Below are 15,644 nucleotides of genomic sequence, written 5' to 3' on the forward strand. Positions count from 1 at the left end.
CTTCCACCCACTTGATAAAATAATCAATGGTAACCAAAATGAATCTATGTCCGTTATAGGCGGTTGACTCTATTGGACCAATGGCATTCATGCCCCAAGATACAAATGACCAAGGAGAACTCATAGCATTAAGTTCATGAGGAGGTACTCGAATCAAATCACCGTGCACCTGACATTGATGACATTTTTGCACATACTTATAAAAATCATGCTCCATAGTCATCCAAAAATAACTGGCTCAGAGGATCTTCTTCGCCAAGGTAATCCCATTTATATGAGTATCGCAAACTCCAGCATGTATCAATTCAATAAGCTTCGTAGCTTCAATTGCATCGCCACACCTGAGAAGCCCCATAACTGGAGTCCTTCTATAAAAGGTTTCTCCACTTGGAAAGAAATTGTTATCCATTTGACATATTGCCTTCTTTTGATTGAATGGTGCATTTTTTGGATAAGTCCAATTTCTAGTTACTTTTTTATGTCAAAATACGAAGGCTTTCTATTAGGTTCCGCTTCAACATGCAAATAGTGAGTGTGTTGTTCTTTCAAATATATCTCTAAAGGGTCAATATAATTTGTAACTGAATGTTTGATCATTGAGGAGGGAGTAGAAAAAGCTCAGAAAATTCATTCTGCCACCTTGGAGTATGCTTGAATTTGATCTTACGGAATCTCTCGCATAACCTTTGCACCAACTGCACGTGTTGTGTGATCTTCAGATTCTTTACAGTCCATTCTCCCTGAACCTAATGAATCAATAAATTTGAATATCCAATTACTATAAACTCTTAAATGTTCTTATCGGTGGTCATTTTTAAATCCATAATAGAAGCTTCATAACTAGCCATGTTATTTGTGCAACGATATCAGAGTTTAGCTACCATAGGATAATGTTGGCTAGATTCTGCTACTAGGACTGCTCCAATTCAATTCCCTTTATGATTCATAGCCCATCAAAGAATACTCTCCAACCAGGGTATGCCTCGTAAATGTCTTCTCCTACAAATGATACTTCTTCGTTGGGGAAGTATGTTTTGAGTGGCTCGTACTCTTCATCGACTAGATATTCTATGAGATGATCAGCAAGGGCTTGTGCCTTTATGGATTTTTGAGTCACATACATAATATCGAATTTACTCAAAAACATTTGCCATTTGGCCAATTTTCAGTTTGCATCACTTTCTGAAAAGTATACTTCAATGGATCCATCTTGGAAAATGAGGTATGTAGTGTACGAAGACAAACAATGCCTCAACTTTTGAGCAATCCAAGTCAAAGTACACCATGTCTTCTCCAAAAGAGTATAACGATCTTCGTATGGAGTAAACTTCTTACTTAGGTAGTAGATTGCTCACTTATTCTTTCCAGGCTCATCATATTGACCTAGCACGTACCCAAATGCATTATCTGAGACAGAAAAGTCTAGCAACAATGGACTTTCTTTTCGTGGAGGAACCAACACTGCTGGACTATATAAATAACTTTTGATAGCATCGAAAGTAGTTTGACATTCTTTGGTCCATTTTTTCAATGCATCATTTTTCAACAACTTAAAAATAGGCTCACAAATCACCGTGGACTGAGCTATGAATCGACTAATGTAGTTCAATCTTCTCAAGAAGCTCATCACTTATTTTTTGGTCTTTGGGGGAGGTAATTCTTGAATCGCCTTAATCTTAGAAGGATCAAGGTCGATACCTCTTCTACTAACTATAAATCCCAACAGCTTGCCTGTCGGCACTCCAAAAGCACATTTAGATAGATTTAAATTTAGATTGTATTTGCACAAATGATCAAAGAACTTCTTCAAGTCAATCAAATGATTCGAACTATTGTGGGACTTGATGATGACATCATCCACATACACTTTGATTTCCTTGTGAATCATATCACAAAAAATAGTCGTCATGGCTCTTATATAAGCGGTACCAGCATTTTGAGACCGAATGGCATCCCCCGATAATAATACAGGCCCCATGGTGTGATGAAACCTGTCTTTTATGCATCTTCTCCATCCATCTGAATCTGGTGATAACCCACCTAGCAATCCACAAATGACTGCATTGTATGCTTGGCACAATTGTCGATGAGAATGTGAATATTCGGCAATGGAAAGTTATCTTTGGGGATAGCTATCTTGAGATCCATATAATCAACACAAATTATGATATTTCTATTTTTCTTAGGCATCGGAACAATGTTGGCCAACCAAGTCGGATATTGCGCCACTTTCACAATTTTTGATTGAATTTGCTTAGTAACAAATCTGGCTTGAACTTTCAGGTTTTTGGTTTTACCGAATTGCAATCTGGATTAATTGATAACTTATGTGAAACAATGTCTATACTCAACCTTGACACATCATCATAAGACCAAGAAAATATATCGATGTACTATTTGAGCAAGCTGATAAGTTCCCTTCTTTGAGCTACTATCAAATGGATGCTGATTCTAATTTCTTTGACACACTCGTCATCTTCTAAATTCACGGCCTCAATTTTTTCTAGATTTGGCTTATACTGATTCTCAAATTATTTCAATTCCTCGATGAGGTGCTCCGATATCGTGGTCTCCTCTTCATATTCCTCGAATTCATTACTATCTATATCATTTTGTTTATTCAACTTGTGATGTTGGTAGATTTTAAATTATTTTTGTTGAAATCATAAACAAACATAGTTAGATAGTAAAAAATTAAAACATGAAAGTAAGTAATATGTAAATTTCACAATAAATGATTTAAATCAAAAGAAGTACAGACTTTGGCCATGATGATGGATCAATCTGTCTTTTTCAAAACATAATGAGTGGATTTAAAACATAATTAGATAAAAACATTATAAAGGGTGGGTCTCGGGCCTTCTCCGGACTACCACCGATTTTTAAAACAAGCAAAATTATGTCTTCTAGTTTTCTTTGTTTTTAGCTTTAGTGTAGGCCTTGATTTTTAGTTTTTGATTTTTTTAATTTTATTTTGTTGCATTTTTTTTCTTTTCCTATAGCCTAGGGTAGTACTGAATTTATTTTGTAAATTGTAACCAAAAAAAATATTTTTGATGAAGAGATAGTGGAGTCCGCGACGTCTCTACGTTGTGAACTTGAGCCTGAAATTGGTGTTTCATTGGAAAAAATAAAGAGCAAAAAATAGTAAAATTTGCGACGTCTCCGTGTCACAGACCTGGGCAGATAATTTTAACTTTTATTAAAAAAACACGAGTTTTACTCGTGTTTACCCAAATAACCTGACCCCCATCCTTTTTTAACACCTAATTTCATCCCCCAACCCTTATTCCCTCAAGAAATCACCGAAAAAATACAAAAAAACACTCCCCTTCCCCAAGCCCTAAACTTTTCAACTTCAAATTCGTATCGCGAAGTTGGATTTCTTCCTAAGTTCTTCAAGTGTTTTCATTCTAAGCACTAAAGGTTGGTTTCTAACTTCTTATTTTCTCTCTTTGGGTGAAATTTTGGAGTAGCTTCATGTGTTTTTATTTTTGAGAGTTAATTCTCCGAAATTGGATACTAATTGTGAAAGTATGTTCATGGGGAAAGATATTAAGTTCTTGCTTGAATTGATTCTTGAACTTGAGAAAGTTGTAAAATCATTGCTAGGTTGGAACAAATTGATTGTTGTGTAAAATCTTGAGTAGCACACAAATTTTGAATGGGTAGTTTCGATGGTGTAAAGTGCAATTGTAACGAATTCTTGAGTAAAGTTAATAAGAAAATGTGGGAATTGTAAAAATATTGATGTGGGCACTAGAATGTGGCGAATATAAGGATGAGGAGACGTCTGAGTACCCTCTCTTGTGGGCAGACTGTGATTTTGCATAAGTTTGGGTGGGATCTTGTTGATTGTATTAATAAAGACTAACTTTCGTGTTGTCTATTTGCAGGAAACTAGATTTGGAACTCATAGACCCGAAAAAGAGCCCGCATCGGCAAGCAACCATAAAAGAGTTCGTGGTGGGGCATATGTGCTCCCAGCACTGGCAGTGCCATGAGGTAAAATGCATTGCTATGGCATATGAGTGGTCAACACAGCTGGCAAGAATTGGTACAAGAAACACACGGAGGTAAAATACTTCTTTGATGTTTGTATCGATGATGATAATCTGAAGAGGGAGTTCCCTCAAATAATGAGATGCATTCGAGAACTCCACATGGAGTTTATATTTTGTTGACCCGATGGAGTGCAATTTGCATATTGTGTGCGAGTTTTATGCCAATTAGCAACCTGACACACATTTGCAATTTGTGAATATGCGAGGGGTTGATGTTCCTCTCACTCCACTAGCATTGAACAAGCTTCTGGGGACTGCTGAATCTTTTCCTGCTGTGCTGACCAGCTTAAACATTCACCCACCTTATCAGGAAATCAAGCACACTCAGTATGGTAGCCGGTCTACGGCTAAGTGTAGATATCATGGGCATCGAGGTTACCACCAGACTTCTTGCATGCCCATATGAACAGGGAAGCGCGCATATGGATAAACATTGTAATGAGCTATTTGATCCGAGCTTGCATCTCACTGATGTCATGAGGGATCGTTTTTGATTGGTGTATGCTCTTATGAAGGGCCTGAAATCAATGTGGTAGCTGTGCTGAAGTCTACCATGCGAAAAGCCAAAGTACATCAAGGCAGAAGGTATGCATTTGGTAGACTGATCACCAGGTTATGTCGGAATACAGGGATGCCCCAAGAAGTATTGGTCTAATGGCTCCTCTTTGCACAGTTGTTGTAGATGTGACAAAGACTAAGGGCCTAAACACCATCCATGGGCCTACCCTCACTATAGTAGAGCTCCACAGAAGGGATGATCTTATCATTGCGGCATGTATGTGCTGGAGATGTTACGCTATAGAAATGAGTGCTTAACGTCTACCAAGAGAGCAACTGACCGAGGTCGAAAGACAATATCCTCTAAATGATCATGCCATTGCGGTGTTGGGACTGCGCCCTGATTTCTTCGAACCCACTTATGATGATGTGCTCACTGATAAGAATAAATTGCATGCTGAGTCCGACATAGATTCTAATTCAGAGGAAGACGTTGACCAACCTCTAACTCTTGAGGACCTCGAAGCTGACGACGACATGGAGGACTAATCAGGAAAGTTCCTCACCCTACCTTGTTTGTTTTTTAGCTATTGAGGTTTAAAGCATTGGGACAGTGCTAAAGTTTAAGTGTGGGGTGGGGTATACTTCTCTTTCTAAATATGTTTGCTTTTGCTAATTTTAGTAATTTTATTTTGGGTTCCTCGAAATTTGTTTGCGGTTCTTTGGCCGAGTATAGTTCCCTTGTACTATACAAAAAAAAAAGTCAAGTCTTGTATGTTAGAGTCAGTTAGGAGTCTTAGTTAAATGAAGTTTTCCTATGATAGATAGATGACGACCATCTTAAGGGTACGCTCATCAATGTTGTGTCTTGTTTTTGTTTTAAGGTGTTTTGTTAGGCTACACAACTAAGGCAAGTTGAAATGTGAAAGCATGATATGAAACATGATGACTATGTTTGAGACACCTAAGCTCAATTTTTGGACTCGATGTGATGTATGCTTAATTATGAATTCACGTTATTGCTTAGTTGAGAGTCCGTTGAGAACCGTCTTGATTTAAATATATGCCATGTAGGTGTGAGGTGTTGTTGTATTCCATGCTTACATGTAGATGTATAGAACATGCCCGGTATGTTTACAAAGAGAAATAAAGATTGTGAGTTTTAGAAATGATATAGGCAATTCTTTGGTAGCCTTATTTTGTACCCTCTTTTACCTACCTCGATATATGATCCTAGTTAACCCCTTTGAGCCTTTAACTTGTTCTTTGGCAGCCTCATATAAAGCTTATCCCTTTTTTTCATTATACCAAATTTGATCCAAAACTCCTAAGCATTTTTGAATTACGAATATGTCAAGTAGAAAAGATCAAAGGGAGGAAAAGATGAGTGTGAAGTCTCATTAAAAACTTTTTATAGGTGCTTGAAACTTATGTCTGATTAATAGGGAGTACACAAATAAAAACCGAATGAAAAAATTATTATAAAAGTCAAAAACTCCCTACGATAGGTATGTAAGTAGCTTAAAGCGAAGGACTGAATACAAAAAATTGGGTACAATGAAAGAGGTACGAAATATATTATTGGAAGAGGTTTGTGAGTAAGAAGTACAATGTATTAAAGGCTTGGAAACGTTAGTCGCTAATCATAGCCAAAAATAATCCCTAAATGCCCCTAGCCTACATTACAACCCTTTTAAGTCCTATTTGATCTTGAACTTACACAGTCTTATATTAGTGGAGTAGTACACTATGAGCAAGCCTATGGGTCCTCTTGTTTGCATGAGAATTCATTTGGGAGAGTGAACAAAATTCAATTCTAACACCTATTTTACTAAAATTGTGTGCATGTGAATGATTTTGGGTAATTCAATCTTGTGGTGAGGGCATATGTTTAATGAAGAATAGGTGATTCATACGATCTTTTGAATGATTAGTATGCATGAGTTTGCTAAATTTCAGAGTCAATTTTTGAGGTTAAAATATTTGGAACTAATCATTTGTGCTGAATTGATCTTTAGAACAAGCTTGTTTGAATACATGCTATCTCTGCTAGTCGTTCTAGTCTATGCTTAAATGCCTAGTGTTGAGTAGTGTATCAGATTTGTCTTGTGTGTAAATCTGTGGATTTTTTTGAGGAAGAACAAAGCTTTAAGTATGGGATGGTGATCTTAGGTGTATTTATATGCCAAATAGCCAAATAAACCATGCTTTTAGTTAATTTCGGGATCAAATCCTAAGTGGAATATGGTAGTTTAGTTAGGTTTTCTTGTGTTTTCACTAACCAGTGATTAGGTGTTTGTAGGGTGGAAATCTTGCAAAAGGAGCTAAAAAGGATGAAAATGGAAGTCAAGCTGAAAATGGAAGCTAAAGGCTTAATGATGGAGCAAAGTTGAGGTGAGATAGTGGAGTCCGCCTTATGTCCACGTCGTAGACTTGGGAAATTAGTTTTGACTCCGGATGAAATTATGAGGCAGTGGAGTGCGCGATAGCTCCACGTAGAAAAAAGAAGAGAGAGTTAATTTGAACCTGAAGCGAGGGAACAGTACGCAGAACTGGAAGTTGAAATTTATCCACACTTTTTTCAAACTCTATAAATAGCCAAGTTTTATTATTTGTTAAATTATTCTTTTTCTAACTCAGTGGAGAATGTTTTTGAACGACCTATTCTCAAGAACACTAGGGTTTATCTCTATTCTTTCTATCTTTTGAATTTTATGCTTTGTAATCAAACTATTGTCATGAATCAAAGTATGAGTAGCTAAATTCCCTAATTCTAGGGTTGTGACTACGAGTGATGGCTTAATATTAATTTCTTTGGATGAAGATAGGGTGTCACTTTAAGTTATCATTGGATTCTTGCTTTTACTATTTTAATGTCTGATCAACATTAGAACACATTTCTTGTCCACTTTTGAACTTGAGAGGGGAATAGAGGGATAGAATGCGGAATGCAAGGAACGTGTTCATTATAGGTTAAAACTTAGAGTGCTTCGTATCTAGGATAGAGATATACCTAGTATATCGTGTGTGGTAATGAAACAAGAAGATAGCTTAATGATCCATGGTTGGTTCATGTTCCCGCTCAACGAAGTAGTTAGACTGTCAACTGTGGTAGGCGATTAGAGGTCGAGAGATCATGATTGTAAAATTAACCTTGTAAATTAATAGCTTGATAACCCATAGGATTCAAAATGAAGAAGTATTATGCCTAAACTCATGCTAAGCTGCAGCCCTGAAATTTTTCTAAATCCTTGACAACTCCACGTGAAATTGAATAATCAGTTAGTTTAAACTTGTTTACTTACTTTCATTTATTAGAATAAAAAACCAATCAAAATTATTTGCCTCACTTTCATTTAATTACGATTACATCAAGAATAAAGTATTTGCTAAACTAAAGTCCTTTGGGTTCGATAATCCGAGTCATAAGAGTCACTATACTACTTGGTTGACCGCATACACTTGCGTGTACGATGGTAGCAGCAAAATCCCTTCTTTGTTCTCCACCAAATCTCGTTCAATATCTACCCAATTTTTTCCAGGTATGGGCTCATTTAATTTGTCATCAATATCACGAGAAATGATGAAAGATGATATGTGGGATCTTTTCACTCCAGGGGTTGGTTTCTTATAGTCATTTATAATCCAAATATTAAAGTCAGTGTCATGAACAAAGGAATTGTCAACCAAACAAATGAATTGATCATATGTTGGGGATAGATCCATTTTAAAACCATCCAAGACGACAAATAGTTCAAAGGGGCATTAAGTTCTAAGATCGAAGGGGAACTCATTTCTAAGAAAATTTCCTCTTCACATTAAAAACAAGGATAACATTCTTATGACACCCTTCGTCCATCTCCTTATACTCAACCCAGTGGGTTGTCCCGCATGAAATACATTTTTTCACTTTTACACTAAGATGGAGTCACGTCTTCTCATTCAATTATCACTTCACACTTATTAGGGATAAACCTACATATATACAACTTAGTAGGCATATTAGTTGAAAGAGCTAAAACTTTGTAATTGTTTGCATCAACATTAAACCTTAAACCATCTATAAAACAATTTGTTTTTTGTTGGAAGTGATATTGTTTTCCAATAGAAGGGTTAGAAAAATAAAGTTGTTGGTTTAACAGCTTTTCTATTTTCTACAAAGAGCATTATTCCCAGTCAAGTAGAAAGAAACTCACAACTAAGTAGATCTACTATTGGTTATTGATTGGAATCATCCTCAACAAAAAATGAAGGAATAGTCATATTTTTTTAGAATTTTTGTCATAGGTAACAAGGTCATATGATTGGCAACATCTTTTCATATGTAAGCCAATGAATTTAGGAGATGTTATGATATTAGAGATTGACAGGAGATAACCTTGCATTGAAAAATAAAATTTCAGTAGTAATTACTTTGCTTTTTTGATAAGTGATCTATAAATGGTTCCTATAGTACAACAAGGTGAATTAATATTAAATCAATTCAACTATATCATATCGTAAGAATTCACAAAGATTCATGAACTCATGAAAACTGTCAAAATACCTCAATTGATGAATTCAAAGCAAGAGTTTAATAAATTAAATATAAAACGTTGATGAATTGAATGAAGTCAACTGTGAAACTTGTGAAAACCATGAACTCTATTTCATGCCAAGAGAAATGGAGAAGAGAGTGAGAAGAAAAAAATTAAAAAAATATATGTTTGCGACGGAAAATGAATTTCATTAATCTCAACAAACTAAGCTACTACTAGTACAACCAACCAACCTATAACAAACTAACTCACTTAGCTAATTGCAAATATACCCATGTTTGTACATATCAAAACTAATCCTTATATGACTTGTAGGAGAAGGAAGCCTTGTAACCCTATACAGTTTCCAAGATAATGATCAATTTATTGGATCTGGCTCTCATTCCAATTAGCCTTCTCTCAATTTACTCCAATTTCCCTTTTGATTTTTGACACTTGACATTGTTACAGTAAATTGAAATTCAAAAGTCAGTTGACATTGTTAATATTACGACCAGAACTAGGGCCTAGCAGTGACACGACGATTAGGATCCTGAAGGACCCCAACCAAGACTCTTTGCATATTATTCACGAGCATACATAAGGTAAATAAGAAAATAAACTAATCATGAAAGCGTAAATAAAGTCTCAACAAGGACATCTCAATAAGAAGAAAAGACATCAAAAGATGCGACAACATAGACTCCATGAATATCTAACATGCCTCTACTAACTCGATGGGGCATAATACAAGCTCCTAGCGCACCCATGACAACATAAAAGTAATGAAGTAATCAATTGTCAAAAATAAAATAAATGCCATGTCCTCGAACTATGAGGACTCACCAACAGTACAAACGTGTAAACTCTAGCCACGAGCGGGAGGGGGATAAGCATGATCGTCGGACCCTACATTATGATACAATGTAGGCAAAAAGTATGCGTTAGTACATGAAATGCACTAAGTATGAGAAGATGCATGAACAATAAACATAGGATATAGTCAATATGAATCATGGTATGCAAGACCTATATCTTTAAAACATGAATAAGGTCATGAAAACATTAAAACATTTAACTCATTGGTCAATGCATCAAAACATCATCATCATCATCATCATCATAAGAACTCATAACTTTGCTTTTAACTTGTGTGGGATAGGACCTTTAACCGGCATGTAAGACCATGCGAGCTATTACATGGAATTCAATGATCCCCACATCGAGAAGGGGGAAGACTACTTGCCAATGTAGACTCCTTCTAAAATATGAACATGAGCTATATGTGAATCCACTATCTAGGCCATATTGGCAATCCTACAGTGGAAACGTAATTTAAGAGACTAGGGGTTGCTACTAGGGCTTAGGTCGAGTCACCACCTCAAAGTTCTCTCGGTGCTAAGTTAATATCCCACGGAATACATGTCCTAACATAATCATAAATCATACTTGTCATATATCATAAGCCTCTCATAATCATACTTCATAAACATGTTCATAGGAATAACTCATTATCATGTGATTCATGTAATGTGGGTATAGGTCTTCCATCATTACGAATCTTTTTCATAAAACATATTTAGGATTTTAAGTCATCTTCTTCATTAAGGATCCTAAGTCGCCCTTTCATTAACTTGCTTACATACTTGAAATTCATGATCAATTAACTTGAAAACCATGAAATTGGATTGGAAACATGCACGATCATATCTTTTATATCAAATCATACATAATTCATGAAAATAACATCAATTGAATGCATAATTTAATCAATAATCATAGAATATATCATGAATAAGAAGACCCGACACATTACTATAAAATTAAGGCTTTTTGAATGAAAATCATAAAAACTTTGGAGAGAAAAGAAGGTACCCATGGATGAAGTCCCATATACCTTGACCTTTAGGAACCCTAGATTTAAGTGAATTGAAGCCTGATCTTGAAGAAATCCTTAGAATTTGCTTGATGAAGAAGATTGAGAGCACACTTTTTGAGAGAAGATTTTGACTTAGGAGATAACGGTGAGAATGAGAGAGTTAGAAGGACTTAGGGTAGTTAATATGTGGGAATATAATCCTAAAAACCATCCACATTCATTAATGAAGTATAGGGAATGAAAAAAATAACCCTCATTAAAAACTGAATTCGGCACCTAGATGGAGCCTTATCACGGCTCGTGAAGGCCACTACGGGTCGTACTTAGGGTCATGGTGATGGACTTAACTTTCTGAAAAAGGGTCTTAGCAAGGGTGCCCACCATGGTCCGTGATGGGCAATATGGCCCCGTGATGGTCGTGCGTGGTAAAGGGACTAAACAGGGGTCTAGAAGAGTGTCCACCACGGAGGGCACCATGAGTCGTGGTGCTCACCATGGACTGTGGTCCCTGTCATGGACCCTTCCCTACAAATCCTGCATTTTAGAACTTCCACCACGATGGTCTACCAAGGACAATAGTGAGGAATACGACCTGTGATGGCCTTCGTGGTCATCACCTAATGCCAAAACTGAGATTTTTCTTAAGAAACTTCTTTTAAACCTCGTTCCATGACTTTCCAACTTTTGGGGTCTTACAATAAACCTACATTAACTATTGTTTCAAAAGTTAGTTGGGACTGTTAGTAGTAACTAATTTTGTTAGATAGAATGAGTCAATAAAGATGTAGTTTACATAAATAGGCATTGTAATCATCAATTTACATTCATCATATGAAATATACATAGTTCCTTTTTTTCTCCTAAATTCTATTCTCTCTCTGTTCTTCTCCTTCTTTCAATAGATTGTAGCCTCTTGAACAATCATTCAATTCTTGTGATTCCTGCCATTGAGTAACATTGGCATCAAATATTTACGATCCTTGACAACCCTGGTGAAAGGAATGCGAACAATTAGAGAATCAAACAAGGAGAATACTATTGCAGAAATTATGAATTTGTGTGAAATGATGCAGAATCTAGAGATTGAGGAATCAATTATCCGGAGATAATCGGAGGAAGACTGTTCCATTTTGGGCCAGAAAGAATTTGCTGAAAAAATCAAAGGAATGTTGTTTCATTGGCGCAAATGGGAATACCTGATTGAAATGAAGAAGTAGGCATCAGTCTTTGAGAGGAATTTGACAAGGGTGAATCTGCCTCAAGGAAATGTTATTAGCTATTTTATCGGGGGCTTGAAGCATGAGTTGAATAATATCGTGAACATCATCAATTTCACTTCATTATCTCAGGTGTATAGGAATGCAAGAATGCAAGAAGCAAACTTAAATGTTGTGAGACAGCCATTATCTACTCAATCTCAAATGAATGCAAGAAGGTTCATGGATCAAAAGAATAGCAATAGTAAGCTTGTATTACCTATACCTGGTGCCAATAATTCTATTTTTCTAAAGGGTAAACAGAAGAACTTCGAGCTTAGAGGAGATTAATGAAAATAGAGAAAATGGATTATGTTACTTTTGCAATGAGAAGTACATGTCTAGGCATAAGTGTAGGAATTCCAAGAGTTGTATTTGTTGGAAGTGGAAGAATTAGAAAAGGTGCAGGATTTAATAGAAGAGCGGGATGGGAAATTACAAGGGGAACAAAATGAACAATAAGTGTTGGGGCAATCTGTGGAATACATGGAGATCTCTATGCGTGCCTTAAATGGTTCTTTGGGATATATCATAATTTCATACTCTGAGATGGTCAAGCAATTAAGATGTGAAGTGAAGTCTATTAAGCCTGAGATGGTAGCCGCAACAAATGGTGGTATGAAGGTGGACAAGATGACTATTGCCACATGGTTACTACAAGGAGTTGTGTTTTCTGCTAATTTTCTATTGTTACCTTATGGGCTCTTGTAGAGTTGTGCTAAGGATCCAGTGACTATTAACATTGATATCAAGCTGAATTTTCAAAAACTTAACAATGGAGTTTTTGCATAAGAGAATAAACCACTTACTTAGAGGGTCTAGCAGTCAAATATTGACTCCTAGTGCTGGAAAACCAACCAATCACCCGGTTAATCAATCTCAAGTTTGTATGATTCAAGTAGTTCCTTGACAAGTCTTTAGCATAAATAAAATTTAAAACTTGTACTTTATCAAATAATGTATTAAAAGATGTCGAATCCACGAATATTGAAAAATTTGATAGTCTTACTTTGATTACTATTGTACAATAGCGACTTTTCTTTTGATGATTTTAAAAAGAAAAGAAATAAAAATTAAAACATCATAATTAAAAAGTTAACCTAATGAAGAAGATGTTGGAATAGTAAAATTACTTGTTAATTCCTTGGAGATACAACTCTCAAATTAATTATTTCTTTCGAATATAAATTCTTGTAATTCATAAATTATATTCTTTTCAGATATATAATTTGATAAAAATGTTTACAAGAAAGATGCATGTTGTATTTGTTATGCTTAGAAATAACCCCTTTTGGATATCAATTATAATATATCAACTCAATTTTTTTCTCACGAATAAAAATTGATATGATAATTAGTAACCGTAATCACATACATTGAAGGATTTTATTTCAATATAATTAACTAGATTGGTCACATTCCTGACTACTGAAACTTAATTTATTTTTGCATAGGATAAGAAATTTAAAGACGTGTAATAAAGTGAGAATCAATAAACCAAAGATATATTAAAATGCGGTTGTTATTAACTCTCCTTTTTAGCATATTCCGCTATGAAACTTTTCCATTAAGAAATTAGTTTCTTGTTCCACGTATAACCTTAGGAGCATGACTAGCCTTTAAAATTCATTCTACTTCCTGACACAAAGTTTTCGTTATATAAAAGTATTTTATATTCTTTCTTAACTAAGTAAACTCTTTTCTTTCTTTTGGGAATTCTCTTAGCCAATCACCATAAGCCGTAAGAATTCCCTCTCTTTCCGTTCCTGATTTTGAATCTACCCTCTTTTATAGGTATTTATTGTGCAGATTCATTTTCAGCTCGTTGCAGTTTGTCATTTCTTTAAGCTCACTGTCAATTATTTTTTTGAGCTCAATGTGATTTGACATTGTCTTCTCTTTCCCCCTTTTTATTTACTCCGTGTGAAATTCCTCTTTTTGTCCTGCTTCATATATAAGTTCATTTTGCTTCAAGAGGTGCATTTCACCTGTGAAAGTATTTAAGTTTTTATCTAAAAAATAGATAAATATTAGCATTATTTAAGTGTTATCATTCCTTAGGGGAGTGATGAATCCAAGTGGCATCCATTAGAAGCTGAAAAAGATCCTAAAGAAAATCATGAACTACTAGAGGTATTATCAGAATTCTGTGCATTATTTGAAGAACTTGTTGGTTTACCACCTTCTAGAGGTGTATTTGATCATAAAGTTGTATTTCAATCTGGTGTTGAACTTGCGAATAAGTGACCTTATAGATGTTCTTAAGTTAAAAAGGATATTATTGAGAGGCTAGTGCAGCAAATGATGGATGAAGGGACCATTCAACCTAGCTGCAACCCGTTTGCATCACCACTTATGTTGGTATGCAAAATGAATGGTAGATGGAGACTGTGTAGACTACAGGGACTTGAATAAGTTCACTATAAATAACAAGTTTCCAATCCTTATTGTAGAAGACTTATTAGGAGTTAGCGGGTCCAAAATAATTTCTAAAAGATTTACGGTCTAGATACATCAATTGAGAATGAAAAAAAAGGATGTGCCTAAGACTTCTTTCAGGAATCACTCTAGACATTTTGAATACTTAGTCATGGCTTTTGGTTTCTCGAATGCCCTAGCTACATTTCAAGGCTTGATGAACTTTTTGGTTCCAAAATTTTCTGAGGAAGCATGTGTCGGTATTTTTGGATGATATATACTGATATGTAGTAGAACTATGGAGGAACACATTGCATCAGAGATTTTTTTATTAAAATCGTGGAGCATCAACTATTCACCAAGAAAACAAATGCTTCTTTGGTGTCCATAGAATTGAATGCCTTGGTCACTTTATCATAGCAGAAGGTGTTTCTACGGATCCTCAAAAGATCAAAGTTGTGAGGGATTGGCCTACTCCAACTACTCTTATGCAATTAAGGGGTTTCTTGGGCCTAGCTGGTTATTACAGGAGGTTCATACAAGGTTTCAGAGTTATTTGTAAGCCTCTTATTGATCTAACTAAAAAGGATAAGTTCAAATGGAACACCACAACTTAGGATGCCTACAATTGAAGAAAGCTTTGACTTAATCTCCTGTCTTAGTTCTTCCTAATGCCGAAAAAACTTTCATTGTTGAGACTGATGCTGGTGGTTATGGGATAGGTGTTGTTCTTATGCAGGAGGGGCATTCTATAGCTTTTATTAGCAAAGGCATTATCACCAAGGCATGCAACTTTATCAGTGTATGATAGAGAGTTATTGGCAATTGTCCAAGCTGTTACTAAGTGGTCTCAGTACTTTATTGGGTCAGAAGTTTGTTATAAGGACTGATCAAAGGGCTTTGAAGTTCCTTATGGAGCAGACGTCAAACTCACAGTTTTTGTGGTTACCAAGTTGATGCCCTTTGACTATTTTATTGATTACAAAAAGGGAGTTGAGAACAAAGCAGTTGA

The 15,644-nt window shown here is 35.6% G+C and overlaps 1 long non-coding RNA gene across 1 annotated transcript; it reads left to right on the forward strand.

Annotated features, from left to right (window-relative positions):
* The first annotated feature begins 3,114 nt into the window (after positions 1-3,114).
* LOC129880624 (uncharacterized) lies at positions 3,115-7,371 on the forward strand. The gene is made up of 2 exons (XR_008765448.1): positions 3,115-3,426; positions 3,897-7,371. It is a non-coding gene; the product is annotated as an uncharacterized LOC129880624 (long non-coding RNA).
* Positions 7,372-15,644: the final 8,273 nt, after the last annotated feature.

This window comes from Solanum dulcamara, chromosome 2 (assembly GCF_947179165.1).
Source record: "Solanum dulcamara chromosome 2, daSolDulc1.2, whole genome shotgun sequence".
Classification (NCBI taxonomy): domain Eukaryota; kingdom Viridiplantae; phylum Streptophyta; class Magnoliopsida; order Solanales; family Solanaceae; genus Solanum; species Solanum dulcamara.